General features: G+C 42.5%; 1 protein-coding gene across 2 annotated transcripts in view; it reads left to right on the top strand.

The window, feature by feature from the left end:
* The first annotated feature begins 743 nt into the window (after positions 1–743).
* GGACT (gamma-glutamylamine cyclotransferase) overlaps positions 744–17176 on the top strand; it is a 31022-nt gene continuing 14589 nt past the window's right edge. The window contains exons 1-2 of one of the 2 annotated variants that reach the window (XM_040584461.1): positions 815–831; positions 15680–15788. The gene's annotated coding sequence lies outside the window, so the exon portion shown is untranslated. Of the gene's footprint in view, positions 832–15679; positions 15789–17176 lie in introns of both variants that reach the window. The other variant, XM_040584462.1, reaches the window with a different exon arrangement.

Genomic DNA, 17176 nt, shown 5'->3' with positions numbered 1-17176 from the left:
TAACCCTGCTTTACAGGAGAATTATTGAACGCTAATTGTGCAGGAAAGGGAATAGTCTGTAACACGGGCACAGCCCGGCTTTCAGCGGGCCGACTCGTGACGGAGGGGCTGGCGTCGAGGCACCAAGCAGAGCACAAGGGTGTCTTGACTCCGGTTCCTCCTACCGGCGTATCCATTTCCTTACAGCGATCCCGCTGCGCGGGTCCCAGCGCTTTGCTAAAAGCAGCACCTCAGCTGGGAAGTGGGAACCTGCCTGAGAAGGGGGAAAGAGGCGGCCGCTTGGCACGCTGCCGGCTGTAAACCCTCGGCACCCGCCTCGGCCTACAGCCGAAACCCCTCCGCAGAGCGGCCGGTGGCGTTTATACACGATGGTTTGTAACAGCGCTCGAACCGCCAGGTTGTGCGGCCCGAGGCTGCGCTGCTTGCTGGGCGCCCGGCACGGCCCCGACCGCAGGCCCCGACCGCAGGCCCCGCGCTGCGGCTGTGCCTTTTGCTGCCGCTGCCGGTGTTCTGGGGGCGGCCCTTCCCGGGCAGCGCGGGGCGCCGCACGGCCTGCAGCCACTGCTGCCGCGGGCCGCCCAGCTCCGCGCCCGGCCGCCGCCCCGCCGCACGGCGCTGCCGCCCTCTCGCACCCGGGACAGCTCGGGCCAACAACCCCGACTCACCCCCGCCGGCCCACGGGGGAGGGAGGGAGGGCGGGCAGGCCCCGCCCCGCGCCGGCCCCGCCCCGCCGCCTACTCCCCAGAGAGGCGCCCCGGGACGGGCAGAAGGAGGCGGCTGCCGGCGGGAGCGGGGGCGCGGAGGCACCGAGACACCCGGCAGCGCTGGCGAGTGAGTGTCGCGACCGGCCGCGGGGCACGCGCGCTAGGGCGGGGCGGGGCAGAGCGGACCGGGCCGGGCCCGCCCCTCCCCTCGCCGCCACGTGACGCGGTGGCCCCGCGCGGTTCGAGCGGCCTGTCTGCCTCCGTGCGCGTGTCCCGGCCCGTTCCCCCCCCGCTTCCGGTAGCGCCGCCGCGGAGCCTCCTGGTGGCCGGGGAGCCGCGGGCGGCGGCGGGGGCGCGTCCCCGCGGCGGCCGCTGGGCCCAGGCGCCGCCCGGCCGCTGCCAGCGGCGGCGAATGAGCCCTGCCGGCTCTGCGGCGGGAGGAGGGGGCCTGCCGGCAGCGGCGGAGGGCGCCTCGCAGCGCTGGCCCTGTGAGAGCTGCGAGCGGCTCGGCGCCCTCCGCCGCCGGCTGCGGGCTGCCCCGCTGGGCCCTGCGCGGTCCTGCCCGCCGCGGGGGCCCGGGTTCCGGCGGCGTGTCCGGGGCTGCTCGGTTGCGGCCAGGCGCCGGCCTCGGTAACAGGACGTGTCCCGGGGCCGCCGGCCCTACCTCCGCGCCCGGGGCCGTACTGGCGGGCCGAGGCGGGGGACCCTGGCGCGGTGCTCAGGTGTGCTTGGCGCGTCCTCCCAACACGAGTGTTCGCCGCTCTTTTTATCGTCAGGGCTTTGCCTTGCAAGGGTTGGTGTGGGCTGGAGAAACAAGTAACCAGAGGACAGAAAGCAAACGCTCCGGGTATCACGGACGGAGAGAAGCGTGGACAGTTGATGCTTCCAAGATAATGCCTCAGAGCATTTTTCTTTGCCTGCGTTGCTTGGACTGCGTAGGGGTTTTTTCATCTTTTTTTTTTTTAATCCTCCTAAGGGTTTAGTTCCACTGTATTTTCATTTCTTGCTTTTTCAGTGTCCCCTTCCATTTTAGAGTTATGTAAACCTTTTGCTTTTGACATAAGGTTCGTTTATCTGTTAACTCCAGACAATTAATTTCCTCATTTTTTGCTTCAGGGCTTTTTAATTTGCTACCTCTGTAATTTTTGCCATGCTTTAAAAATACCGAGATGGCAACTTATGTAGAGCTTAATGTACAGAGGCACAAATATAAATATCACCACGACCACCTTGTTTCATGTAGAATACCAGAGAATGGACTTGTTTTATATACTCTCTAGTTTAAGCAAGCAGTCAACCTGGAAAAGCAATTTTTTGGTAATTAAAATTGTTCATTGCGTGAGATAGGCCATTAAGGGAAGCTTTAAATTTCACATGTCAGAATGAAAAATGGGCATATTTCCATCTTGCTTCTCACTTCCCCCTGAGAAAAGCCTTATATATACATTCTCTGTTTTAAAAGTGTATATATCCTCAGGTAGCACTCATCTGCTGCCCTTGTTTCATCGTAGCTGTCAAAGTCATGTGGAAACTAACACGTCTTGTTACCTAAGTGTCTTACAGCATTCTGCTGCCATCGGGAAATAAAAGCTAAACAGAAGAGATGTCTCTGTTACCATCTCAAAACCTGAATTGTCAAGGCTGTTACATGTCTAAAAAAGTGGCCTTCCCATACATTGCTGATGTTTAAAATCCGCACCGTATCGCTGACAAATACTACCTGCTTCATACATGTGTCGTACTTCATTTTGCTTGGGTTCTTGCAGCCTGTTTGCTCCTCACTTTCCAAATTACTGTGCTGTACTGCATCAGCTTTGCAAGTGTCTTTGAGCTTGTTTATGAGTTTGTTTTGAGACCATTGGAATATTGAGCAAAGCTTTGCTCAGTCGCTGAAGAGAGTGTCATGTTGCTGATAATCTGTCATGTCATCTGCTCCTTAAATTTTTTCTTCCAGCAACTTCTTTATATGTGTGATCAGAGGGGTTTTGCTGATCATTTTCTCATATCAATTCAGGGTCGAAACGTTGCTTTGAATGCTTTATTTACTGCACTGTCTGCTTTTTATCCTTTAGAAAGGATCATCATGTCAGTTCATGCTTTCCTTTAGCTAATTTTGATGTGGAAAGCTAGGTGCCTCCAAAGAACACAGAGCAGAAACCAGGCACCGGCCATCCTACTGTCTCTCCCACCCACTGTTACAGTGAGCACAGCCTCTTCGCTTGAAAAACTTTTGTCTAGTGTTGGCTTTAGCCCTGTTCTGAGGGGTAGGCAGGGCTAGGTGACCTTCAAAGGTCCCTTCCAACCAACACTTCTCCAACTGTCTGTATGTTTTCATAACTCCCAACAGTAACCCAACTACCTACTTCAAAAGAAATTTCCTTTAGAAAATTACTTTCATCTGACTGCTGGTGGAACCACGATTTTTGCCTGTTCTGCTTCTGTTCATATGGTTGCATTTGTTTTTCTTGGGGAGCTTTGGGGAACTGAAGTTACATGACTGCCTGATATACATTTTGAATTTGTGAATGTAGGTACAGCAGACACAAAGGTGCAGTCACGAAGGTATTGTGAAGTGAAATAAGCAAATAATAAATTCCAGGGGTATGCTGTGGCATTTGCCTTCTGCTAGGAGCTCTGGTACACTCATACTCTGATGGATTAGCCAAATTATTTTTCTGTGTACTCATAAGCAGCATTAATAGTTACGTTCATAGCAAAAAATATTCTATTCCTGTTAAGTCTTGCAGTATGCTTCTCGTGCTTTAAAAGCATAGGCTCTTTGAACTCGAACCTGGCCAAATAATTTTCATAGCTCTGTTGATTAAAGTAGAACTGAATGTGAAACTTGCGTGACATTTTAAGGGTCATGAACTGTTTAAGCAGAGAACACATGCCATGATAAGATGCATTTTTATATGAACTGATGTTATCTTTAAAGACGGGAAAAAAAAAGATATTTTTTTTGCTGCTTTCTGACAGAGGCTGAGTACTACATAGATAATTTAATACGAGACAGGGGAAAAGTGTGGATGTAGTCATGTCATTGAGTTTGCAAATTAATACCTTTTTCACTGTCTCTCTAAAGTGTATGCTTAACACCTCTTTTCTTCAAAAATGGAACTGTTCAAGCAGTAGTAAATCACTGTTCTTAAATCAAAATCTGTAGCTGTTTAGAATTTTCTGCTCTTTTTCACTCCAAAAGTTTAATTACATTTTACAGACCATGTCAGATACAGTTCTTTTCCTCACTTCCAAAAACCAATTAACGCTAAAGAAGGACAGACTATACCAGGATAATATAACATTCTATTGATTTACCATTACAGTGTTTTTCAAGAATGCCCTTTACATTAAGATTTTCGGCCGTTGTGATTTCTTCAGGTGTGTCAGCTATTTGCTCTTAACATCTTGAGAAAACATAATGAATATCACTTTAACTCCTGATTTCTCTGTATTACAAGAGACTTTTTTTTCTTTGGAATTTCCCACATAACCACCTCTCTGCAGTCTTTTTGACTAAATGCTCGTGTTCTTCACTAACAGCCAGAGTTAACATCATATTGCTGACATTCTGACAGAAGTTCTTGGCCATAGAATTGCTTTTTCTCATCCCTTCTCTGAAGCGTTGCCTTTTGCCAGTGCTGTGTGTTGCCACTGTAACTGTGAGGGAGATCATGCCACCTGTGCTAGGCTTCAGTTGTGCGAGAGTGGCTGTATTAGCACATATTTAAATTGCAGTATCGTCCTATCAAATAATACCAGAGTATTTACAAGTCTATTTTTCTTCTATCCCTCCACTCATTTTGTCTAGTCTGATACGGTCCCACAACTTTTATCACAGTAGAACTCAAGCTGGAAGGGACCTCGGGAGTCTCTAGTCCAACCTCCTTATTGAACAGAGGGTCACCTGTGTGGGCAGAGCAGGCTGCTGAGGGCTTTATCTGGTGTCTTGAAAACCTTCAGGGGCAACACCTACACAACCCCTCTGGGCAGCTTGCTTTAATATTTGCATCATGAACACCCTTTTCCTTGACTCAGGTCGAGGCCTCTCCTATTTTGGTTTATACCTCTCATTTCCTCAGCTCCCACGTGCACCGCTATGAAGAGCCTAGCTGCATTTTCTGGATAACTTCCTCATAGGTATGGGAAGGCTGCTATTAGGTCACCCCAAAGCCACCTCCTCTCAAGTCGAACCGGCCCAGTTTACTGAGCTGCTTTTGACAGAGCAGGTGCTCCTGCCCTGTGACCATCTGAACTCACTGCAGTGTGTCAGGATCTTCCTTGTACTGTGGGGCCCAAAGCTGGATGCAGGATTGTAGGTGTGGTCCAATGAGCGTCAAATGAAAGGCAACCCTCGCTTCCCTCCATCTGCTGGTTGTGCTCCCGTTAGCACAGCACAGGGTGCTCACCACCTTTGCTGCTTGCTTTTTTCAGCAAGGTGCGTTCGTGAGCCTTAAGGAAAGGATTAGTAGGGTAAGTCGTTGAGGTGTCGGAGGAAACATGGATTGCACCAGTATAATCTTCACTGCCGTACTGCACTTTTTGCTGAGTCTTGGCTCTCCAACAGCAGCAAGGGTTGTAGCTTTCCTGTTAGTGAGGAAGGAGACACAGATGTTAATTTCTCATCACAGGTCTAAAACTCTGTTACTTCTGTTTTCCACAAGCCTCAGGAATACTTGTTGGCTTTCTGTTGCTTTCTGGTAACAGTATCATGGACAGGTTGAAAAGCGTTTTGGAATGGTAACGTAAGAGACTTCTCCAAAGTATTTTTTGTGGCTGATATGGACTTAATCTTCCATAGTTTTGCTCTTGTATCTCTCCATATCCTGGGTATCAACCTGTACTTCTGCTGCTGCCTTCTACATCACGGGGACTAAAAGTTGCCTACATATCTAATGAAATATGTCATTTAATATGTTTTGTCTTCTGGTAGGCAGACCAGTTTGTGTACAGGACTTTGAATAATTAGGGTTTTAGTGTTTCTACTGACACAGTACTGATCGGAGTTGCGGGTTTCTACCTCACCACGGCCCCCCTTTTTCATCTACTACTTCAGGTGACAGACTTGCATTTGAAATGTGAGTTTCACTTATAGTTGGTGGCGAGAGATTCAGCTCGTGTTTCTTTACATCAACTGCTGAAGCCTGAACGACCATCCTAGATTCCAAACTTTAGGAAATTAAAGTTAAATGAGGTGAAAGCTACCCTCTGGCTCCTAAGAAGCTATTAATAGCATTCTTTCTGGATTCTTTTACATTAAACACAAGTCTGTGTTGTTTAATTGCGTATTAAACAGGCTACAGTGTGGATACTGAATTTTAGCACTAAAACCAGTACATGATTTTAATTATGTCTATGTATTCTATCCACTGCTAGTTCTGTAAATAACAGTTTTGTTGTTGCTTGGATCTCAGAATGTGTGAATTTCTCTAGAAATCAAAGGTAACATGTTAGATTATTTCCCATCGGGGAATATCCCACAGTCCACATATACAGTAATACAGAAAGCTAGAAGGAAAATAGAAATAAACCGATTTCCTTCAAAACATTGCTGAGAAAAATGATCTTGGAAGTGAGACTGTAAGGAGTGAGTGAGAAGTAAGGGTCTCATCTTGGTTTTGTGTTGGAAGAATGGTGATTGTGGTGGGTTTGGATGACGTTTAGACCTAGTAATGAACAAGGGATTCCTGTTAGTTATGAGAGTAAGACCATGACAGAATTACATTAGCTAATAACTTCATTAGAAGAAATTATTAGTTGTTTTGGTGTAGCAGGAGGTGGTAGGTAGATAGGCCAAAGTACATAAAGGACTCCACCTGGAGCTGTAATCCGCTTAACTAGTGGAGGGGTTTTTTTTATTTTTTAACTCTTCTAATTCTTTTTTTTAGCTTTGTCTTTTTAAAGTTATTTTAACTAATTGCATGACCTGCCATTCACTGTGGATGCTGGAATAAAACATTTCAGATGCTGATAGCACATAGTGTGTGCTTCACGATTGAAGGGAAGCGTTCAAGGCTGTTTAATCATTGTTGTAACATCTGTAGTTGCAATTCCTAAACTAGAAGTTACAAACTAACTGGTATCGCAAGAAAGCAAACTTGCAGGCTCAAAAAAGAGGTTTGCAATTCCAGAAGTGCAATTGGAAGAAGTTGCCCAGTAAAGTAACTGGTTCTGTGTCGATATCTTTACAGGCGTCCAGTGAAGGGATATTGGCCCCTTCTTTGTGATCTCCCTGACTTTAGCTTGGAAGATCCAGTGTAGTTGCTCTTCCCCATGCAGTCCATCTCCGAGCTGCTAGGATCCAGCCTTCTATTTGTCCTCCCGAGTAACTCCTGCCCCTCTTTTGTGATGACGTTTTTCTGGCTTCTGTTTTTTATTTATTTTGCTGTGCTCAAGGGCTTACAGGGCTGTACCCTGGCAATATGTGGAATGAATGCCAAACTGTGCTTTCTTGTACGGATTTGCCCAACCCGGCTCACCTGGACTGAGAAGAAGTTGTTCTGCAGCGGGACAACAGGTTCTTGTCAGTGTTTCAGTCTGGGGAAAAATGGGTATCCTTCATAGGTTTTGTGAAAAGCTTGTGGAAAAGGAAGAGAAATATTAGTAGGCTAGAGAAGGAGATTAATAACATAAGCATCCATAGTAACAAACTGAGGAGAAAATTACTGGATTCGATTTTTTTATTATTGAAATTGAATCTAATCTCACAATAGGACGTGATCAGATATGACCTTCTATCAGAATATGTGGGTGGAAAAATTGGGAGCAACTGAAGAAGAGTTTTAAGCAATAGCAGTTGGAAACAGGTGATCAGATAAAGGATGAAGAACAAAAATATTACTTGCCATGATTGTCGGCTGGGGTGTGATGGTCTTGGATTTATAGGGAGGAGGAGAAGGAGGGTATAGGCATTAGGTTCCCTTATTCTCCTGACTGCATGCCTGCACAGGTGCTCAAGGAAGATTGTGATTTGAAGAACAACTTAAGCCTAAACTTATTGTGGGCAAAGGAATAACTCTAAGGAGGATGCAACAAGCCTACAGAGGTTAGAAAAGTGAAGGGAAAAGATTACTAGAGATTACTAGGTGAAAAATTAATCTTGGAGTTAACGTCAACGTTTAAGTATGTTCAAGAGTGTTTATCAATTCCTATTGATTTTCTTTGAGGCTATATTTTAGTGAAGCCATCAAAACTTAGATTTTTCTGTAGAATAAGTGAGAACCTGAGCTCAGTGTTGCGTAGTATTTTCACTGAAAGGGGAAGGAGTACAGCACATGTATGGAGTGTGGCAACATATACTTTGAAGCAGTGCTTTAAAACTACATCACTTAGCGCAGCGCTGAGTGCTGTTTTGTCTTGTGTTGCCTGTGAGATGTGGAGGTACTGTTTGGTAAGTATTACGTTGGGATGTGGGCATAGGAGAATAAATTAAATTTAGATGGGATTGTGCAGGACTGAGCCTGTGCTATATTAGGAAAACATATAAATAACTGAGAAACTATATGAATGAGAGAAATGTTTCGATGCAATTTATGGAGTGGGGGCCCAGGCTTAATTTTGCCTTGGCTGAAAATTACATAGGGAATAAATCCCAGCAGGACACTTACCATACACATACACGTTTCACACGTCAAACCACTAACCTGCTGCAAGGCTGCAGTGCTTGCTGTGATGTAGTTCAAATATACTGACTATGAAAACTTTGAGGATATGAATCCAGCCAAATCTTAGCAAAGCTTTCTGAAGCTCGTTTCAAACATGAAAAGCAATACAAAGTTATACACTTAGTAACTTTATCTGGTTGGGAAGAGTGTGTGTTTGGGGAGGGTAACACAATAGGGTCAGAAGGAAGAATCTTTGCCTTCTGCCAGCTCTGCAGTAGAAACCTGCTCTCTTAACTGTTTTCTCTAACAGGAGTCAAATTTAAGAGAGAATGAGCATAAAAGAAAATCAATTTCTTAAATGTTGACATTATATTTTAGATTAATGATTTCTTTCCTTTGATTAAACTGCCCTAAGGCAGTGGAGTGGGCCTTATTTCCTGATGGTGGTTCCAGACATAATAAATTTCTCAGTAATGTGGTTATTCATGTAGTTATGTGAATCTTCAGGAAACCTGCTTAACAGAAACAAAACATCCTAGAGAAGCAAACAGGTGAGCAGAGAGAGAAAAGAAGTTGTGTTTTTTCATCTTTCTATATGAGGCTTCTTAATGAGATATACTGGCTGGCTATTTTTTCCTCTCCCTTCTATTCTTGTTTATATTTACCTTTGTGTACCTTGTCAAAATATCAAGAAATTTAGGTCAAATTATATCTGGATCCATCTGCTCATCTAATCTGTTCTTTTAGTGCTAGTAGTTACTATAGCTTTTAATTAAGTATGCCTAATGACAGTTTACTACGTTAATGGGTGGCATCAAGTATCTTTGATTTTGTACACAATGAATTTACTAACCCAGGGAAGGTTGTTTTTGTCCCTAATTTCTATATATCAAAACAATTATTCAGTCTCTTTAATTTGTCAAATTGTAGTCATATTCTTATCTGTAAGTCCCATTAAATTGTTGCTTTAGGTGGAAACTCAACTAAGATCTATAGTTCAGCAGCCTTTAGCAGAGGTTTATTGTTATCACAATCATGTTATGAATATAGGAAATGTGTATTCATTGACATGATCAATTTCAGTTTTGAATCTTGTTAATTATAGTTATTCTTTTGATAGAAGAACATTGTGCTGTAAATTTTATGACAGGCAAAAAATGGTCCACAATTGACCTTTCAATTTTACGTTCATCAAATATGTTTTAATTTTTATTGGTTTTTGTGGTTGACCATCAATGTTGATGTAACCTGATTGTAAGCATGGTCTGCAGAGTGGTGCAGCAGACATGTGACCTGATAGGTATGATGCCAGAAGGAAGGAGGAGGTGATACTGCCTTTAGGCTAATTTGTCTTTCATGACCTTGCCAAATCAAATAATTTGGTTTCACATCAGACAAGTAAAAAATGAACCTATTGGACTAATTTTTGAGATTATGTATGGGATAGATTATTTCTTTGACATTCCCCCCCACCCCTCTCCATTTCTCTGTGCTGGCCCATGAGGCCCGGTCAGCCCACTTACATTATCAGCTGGATTTTTACTTTAGGTAGTAGTGATGCTTTGGGAGTGTGTTTAGGGAAAAGTGTTAGGAAATATTTTCAGTGACAGTGGAGCAGACAGCCTTAAGATTAATTAATTATCCAATTAGTTATCAATTAATTAAAATACTGTTAGCCTTAATTATTGTCTCTTAGCAGGAATAAATTCCCTAAGTAATCTTATACTTTTGTGATCTGTAAAAACTCCACAGTGTTAACCACATGCACAAATTTAGTATTTACTTAGACAGCTCTTCTCGGATCCCAGCTCTGATTATTTCTGTGTTGTGGGCAGAGTTGCTGCAGATGTAACCTTTGTCTGAGGTACCATGACATAATCACTTAACTATCTTTCCAAGAAACATGTATTAGCTCACATTGTTCTTTTTGATAAACCTATGGCATTGCTCTGGATTATACCTGTATGCGTGTACGTGTAACGATTGACCTGTGAAGCTCTGGTGAGATCACATACGCTGAAAACAGTCTGTGAGCAAATGAGTGTGCAAGATTGTTTCCTGTATGTCTAGAAAAATAGCAATATAACTTGCCTAAAGTTGCAACATTGACAGCTTGAAGGAAAACTGTGTGAGAGTATAGATTTTCAGTTATTCTGTATCAAAGTGATTTATCTTACCAGTTTGCTATCAATAGAACAAATAAGATAAAGCATATGTCTATAAACAAAATGTAATTTATATTCTAAAAATCTGTAATAAATAGCAATGATTTCAGAACTACTTGGGATTAAAATGTGATCTGAAGACAGTGTTTGAGAAGAAAAATAGACAAAGCCAAGAGGCTTGTTTTATGGATTCAGATTTATAGCTGCCTTTACATACAGTATGCAAACCAGGATGGCTATCTTAGAAACCCTGAAGGGCACAAGTGTGTGTAGCTTTCTACCTAAGAAGCAGAAGCTTCAGCAAGGGAATGGTAACAGTGAGCGTGCAGCTATTCTTGAGGCTGTGGCGGTGCAGTCCCAGGTTGTTCCCGCACTTGCTTTCTTTCAGTGCTTTTATCGGCCGAAGATGTACAGCTGGCCTGGCACTGCTCTGCCTTTTAGACAGACATGCCTTGTGTGTGTCAGATACAGCCAAAGCCAGTGTCAGGGCTAACAGCTGTCTTGGACTGTGCCATCTCCTAGAAAGCAGAAAGATTCATGCCTTCTGTCCCAAGGGCTCTTACCCACTTCTCTTAGGAGCATTTGGTCTTGTTTGGCCTTTTGAAGCTGGATCACCATGCAGAAAGCAATGCAAGACGCATTGTGTCAGAGCGTGTTCAGTGTAGTGCCTCAGGATTATATCCCTGAGTGTATCTGGGGGCAGCTGTGTGGAGTGGGAGTGGGTTGGAATCCAACGTTTCATTCTGTCTTTTCAGGGTTATTGATCTTTGGGGAAATAGACCTCAAAAATCAATAACTGCATAACGTACCATCTATAAACATGCAGGGAGTGGGATCTAGAAATCTTCTTGAGTTAGTGGGAGTCTAATGACTGGACCACAGAATCAGTTCATCACAGTCTCCATGAGTCTAGCGCTCCTTTCCATGCATAGCGTATGAACCAATAAAGAGCCTTTTATTTTTACTTTTTAAAGAAGAGCTGCAATTGTTTCATGCAGTTCCTTGGCAAAAGGCGAGTTTGGCAGTAGTACTGATACTTCTGATAGAGGTTTGACTGACTTGCAGTTGAGGATAGTCAGTAATAAAGGACTCCCAGCCTTCCTGGACGGTCTAGGTTCTTCCTAGGCACTGTGCTTACCTTTCCTAGTGTCTGTCTTTGGAATTTAAGCTTGTTGGGCCTTCTGTCCTGGTAGATGTAGAAATAAGCTTACAGTCTCTATTTTTCTATTACAATATGATTTCATATACTTAAAGGCACGGCCCTGTTTTCTCTAAAATAAGTGAGTACATTACAGTCTCTCTTTTCTTCCCTCCCCTCCCTCCCTCTATAGGCTGTGGTTTCCTGACCGGTGATTGTCCCCTCTCTGCTCAGCTGATCAGATTTCTCTAGAAGTGTGGTGCTCAAAGCTGGATATACTACTCAGTTTGTGACCAGAACAGAGCAGGAGATGATGTTCACATGTCGTATGCAGTAGTTTGTACATAAACATTAGGATATTTTTTTCCAACAGTACCTCGTTGTTGACTCATGTTGAGTTCATGATTGCTGTGACTGCCAAATCTCATTCTGCAGAACTGCCGCTATGTTAATCTTTCCCCAGATTTTGTTTATATGGTTGATTATTCCTGGCTAATCTTAGAACTCTGCACTGGCTGTACTTGAACAGCTGCTGCAGAGCAGAGGTTGTGCAGGGGCTTGCAACTGTCTCGTTAGCCTTGTCCACAGCCTTTTGCATTGTGATACTACCTGCGTCTTTTGCATCTTTTGAGTATTTTCATTACCAGCATTTCCCTGCTACTGGAATGAATATAACAAATTTTGTACATATATCCAGTTTGAGACGAGCCTCTGGTAAATATTAAATAGTCTTTCTAAACAGTCTTTTACCTACATACCAACAGTTCTTGTTAAATCATAGTTTTCTAGCTTGCTTGTGGGAATACGAGCAACAATGTCAAAAGTTCTACCAAGATCAAGGTAACTAGTATAGATCAAGATAAATGATTGCTTTTCCGCATCTGCACATCTTGTCAGAAACGACTTCTGTGTGTATTCTAAATACTAGGTTTTATTACTATAAGGTCTGCATCCCTTCTTTCTTCCACAGCAACTGACATTGGAAAAGGTGCTCAACCTCTTCCACAGAGCGTAGGTCGGGCAGGAGATGTCAGGCTGCTCTGCTGAGCAGCTCTAGACAAACCTTTTTGACCTCTGTTTTACTTTACTAGTTGTACTTCTGCTCCTGTTCATGTGCAGTTTAAGCACATTCTGATTCAGTGACCACTGAATGCTTCTATCTTTTGGGAGAAAATGGGAGAAAGACCATTTAATTACTGGTGTGTGGGGTTTTTTTTATTTTTACCTTTTAAAAAGGGATGAGGAGCTAGGGAGTCCTAAAATAATTGACACTTTGTTTTACAGAAAACTTCTGGCATTTGTTTTAATTATTTTGTTGTTTGGGGTTTTTTTGTTCTGAAATGCTGAAGAAGGTGGAGAGAATAAGTGGTGGTGTTATACTACATAAATCATGCATGTAAAACCTGTCTAACTGTTAGCCCACCAGACTTAGGCAGTTTCTTTTAAAAATTATTTTTTTATGTTAACATCTGTTTAAATCAAGCAATTAGGAGAAGAGCTCCTTTTTATTAATGACTCAGCATCCCTCTTCTCAGGCTTCAGCTTTCTTTCTGTTTTCTATTACTTTTTTTTTTTTTTTTCTTTATATGGGGTTATGTTACTTGATAGCAGTATTCAAGGTTGTGTTGCTTGCCTGTATTCCTTTGAGGTGATTTTATCTTCTGTCATCAAAAAGCTGCCCCCACAAATCAGTTGAGACATAGTAAGTGCCTTGCTGGAGCACACTCCTCCAAACATTATCTACGGATCCTAGGCATGTGTTCACCTGAAAATAATTCCTGTATCAGTCTTAGCCTTTCTGTCCCAGCTTTAAAATCCACAATGGTTTCACTAAAACCTGAAAACTCATACCAATGGAAGTCCCTATATCTTACTGAAAAAATACTGAAAGACAATACGACTTTCGGAAAGTCTGCTGTGGAAAACTCAAGCATAATTAGTGGAAGGAAAGTGTCAGTCTGAATGTGTTACAGATATCTTGACCACATCTTCCTCTGTTTTCTGATACGGAATTTTCTTCCAAAATTGAGACTTCAGAATCTTTTGATTCTGAAGTATTGCGTTCATTTGTTATAATACAGTATTCTCAAAATTCCTTGCATAACAAGCTCACGAGCCTTCTTTCAAAAGTTAGGATTCTTTCACTAATTTATTTGAAAAGCTGTATTAACAAAAAAAACAACAACAAAAAACCAAAGCACAACTTAAATCTTATACCAGTTGATCTAATTGCCTGCTGTAATTCAGTTTGGGTTTTGAAGTAAACATCAAAAGCTGAGAAAGCTTTCATTCTCTTATGCCCGTTATCTAAAGTTTAAAGCAAGTAAATACAAGTACTTTCTCATTACTTTAATGAAATACAGGGTCACCAATTCTGACTGCATTTTCCATGAATTGATCAATTTTTTTATTGGCTTAGTCTTGCTGATAGAGTGGAAAGAAGGAGAGACGGAGAATAATTAAATCTTCTTTGATATTCAACTTTTTATTTAGTGTCTTGGAGCTCCAAACAATAGTCAATCAAAATCACTGCCCTCTGTATATTCTTGGTGGAACCGTCATAATAACAAACTAATACAGCCCTAGACTGGACTGAAAAGCAGTGATTAGGCAGTACAAAAATTGATTGCAATTAGCTAAATTCTGATGTAGCGGAAGTCACCAGTGAAAGCCTTTTTGCAAAACAGGTATAGGATCTAGCTTGCTCAAAATACAGAGATACAGCAGAATTTTCACTTTGATTCAGGCCTTTTTTGACCTTGACTGAGGGATGAAGGCTTTTAGACACCTTGAGTTTCATATTTAAAATGACCTGTCATGGTCAGTTAGCTGATAATGTATCAATTAACCACAAATTGTCTGTGTGCATTGCTTCCCATAATTGTCTATAGTTTCACTTCTTTTGAAGTATTACTGCCCTAAAATCAAAGCACCTGCATATACAATTGCTGAGCATTTTAGAAATATACGGCGTTATTCTGGTGACACCAGGTGTTGAAAGTAAAAAATGTAATGCATTATGTATTCAGAAGCATGCCTTTATTAATTGGTAGTTGTTGTGTTGTACACAGTGAACTAGTGAAGGCTTGTAGTTTGATAATTTGAGTTACTTACTTTAAAAGAAATGTTCACTTGCTGAAAATCAGAAGTGATTTGTTCATTACCTGTCTTTTTAAGCCATATCAAAAAGCCAAATTAAATGCTTTTACAGTTTCTTTTCTTTCTGTGTCTTAAGTAATGCACTGTTTCTTGATTTACATCTAGTGTAACTCTAATTATATTATTTGGTTTTTCTTTAGTTGTTTAGCATCACTGAAGAATGCAGAAGTAAAATTAACTGAGATTTCCAAATGTCCCTAGATACTTTTTGTCAAATCTGAGTGAAACAGGTTTCGGAATAATAACATATTCCTGTATTTGGGGACTGGCAGTTACCAGGGACTGTTGTACTGCATGATATTGGGGGGGGGGGGGAGGCGGCAGTGATGTTGGGAAGGCAGTGATAGATCTCAGTTTCCCATTGCAAAATGTATTTGATGCGATGGTGTACATCTGTTCACACAGTACTACTTGAAACTCACAGACCGTAGCTGCTGTGAGCCAAGACCTTTCAGTGGAAGCAGTCTGTCTTTAAAGCGTGGTACTGACTTCTCTGTGATATTTAGTGAGGGCTCTTCTCTTTAGTTGTGGCATAAAAATAAATTATAAGTGGTGGTTATAAATTTACTTTAAATTAGGAGGAAAGTTGCTAAACAAGAACAGCAGTTGGGGTTATATTATATATCAGTTTGTGCCGAGAGGAGGAATGTGTTGAAAATGTCTGTTGATCCCAGTGGAAGAAGAAACTTTTCACTTAGGATAGAGAAGTCTTAGAACTTGCTCTTCCTGTCCTACTCATCCTGTTCATTGACACTGAAATTGGAAAAAGTAAAGCATAAGGAAGAGAACTGGAGGATACTTTACATACTACCGGGTATTTGGGACCTGTCTGGAAAGATGGGATCCCGATAAAGCAGAGAAATAAAATAAAGCCCGTTGCAGCAGGTATGTATTGTTTTCTCATTTCAGAGCAAACCCTGGAGAAGGGCGAATGTAGTGTTTCCATTGTCACTTCTCATGACCCACGGTGCAGGCAGCAGATACTAGTTTGGCAGTAACCCTGTTCCCGCTGAGATCGGTGCGTCCCCTTTGGTCTGCTCTTACTAATGTAGCCACTCTAGCCATGCTCTTTTCTCTTAATTCTGTCTCGTGTTTGAGGTGTGGGAGGAGGTGGTTGTGGGGAGATACTGAAGCTAGTTGGCAGATATGCTGATTTATACTTTATTTCTGTTTGGTTTCTGCTCCAGTCCCAAACTGACTGCTTAAGCTCTAGCTCGAGGCATTCAGAGCACTCTTTACTGCGATACTGCCTTGTCTTCCCTCTGTGCCCCTTCTCCCAGCACAAAGTCTAGATTGCTGGGTAGGTGTAGTTGAATACTCTTCTAGATATCTGAATGCCTTAAAGTATGTGAGTTTGCTCTGATGTGCACCCAAAGTAACTTGGAAGACTTATGTCCCTAGAATGCTGGTTTTATCAAAAAAGGACATGCTTGTTCAGCTACTCTATATGCTGTCATGATGCGGGAACATATTGCAGGTGGAAACCACCTGGTTTGTAGAAGTAAAATCCTTCACAAGTTTACCTGGCGCTGGAATATAGGAAACTTTTAGGCACATAGGACCACCTTCAAATCATTAAATACAGACATCTGTAGCTGCAGAAAAAAAGTAATAGGTGCTTGCCCTAAGATAATGCAATTAACACAATTGTAAAATACACAGCCTGTATTTGCCTGTATTTGTATTCCTTCTCTTTATTTTTAACCCTATAAAATAGTGATCAAGGAAATGAACAACTTTCCCATCTGTGCCCTTGTTGAACCTCTTCTTGATTCATTCTGAGTACAGATGAGGTCACATTCTTGTGATTTTTCTAAACAAGATTTGACTGATACCCTTTGTCATGTCTCCAGTGTTTCCTTGAAATACTTGTTCCAGTTGTGCTACCCTTTTACAACCATGTCATCTGGGTGGCTTTCACAGGTGTCTCTTGTAGCTGACAAGGACGATGTCCTGTGCTGGTATTTACTTCCAACGTTCATGTGCTCATTCATGTGAGAAAAGGGAAATCTCTGAATGGGAATGGTTGGAAAACAAGCATGTGAATTTCTGAGGACTGCAAAATAAGCATGATTCTTCTTGAGTATTATTTTCTCCTGGCTTACAGCTTGGTTTCATTCACTCTTCATACTGTGATCACTCAAAATATACAAGAGTGTTTCCTTTTATGACATGGTCAACCATCTAGTTGACCAAGGGAAGCCAGTAGATGTAGTGGGTTTAGATTTTTAGCAAAGCTTTTTATACTTTCTCTCACAACATCCTTCTGGATAAACTGTCCAGCACACAACTAGACAAGCCCACAATACTTTGGGTGAGCAATTGGCTGATGGGTCAGGCTTAAAGACTTACAGTAAGTAGGGTTACATGGGGCTGGTGGCCAGTCACCAGTGGGGTTCCCCAGGG

The sequence above is a fragment of the Falco naumanni genome, chromosome 2 (genome assembly GCF_017639655.2).
Source record: "Falco naumanni isolate bFalNau1 chromosome 2, bFalNau1.pat, whole genome shotgun sequence".
Lineage (NCBI taxonomy): Eukaryota > Metazoa > Chordata > Aves > Falconiformes > Falconidae > Falco > Falco naumanni.
Note: the sequence above shows the minus strand (reverse complement) of the source record. Positions and strands in the feature narration are given on the sequence as shown.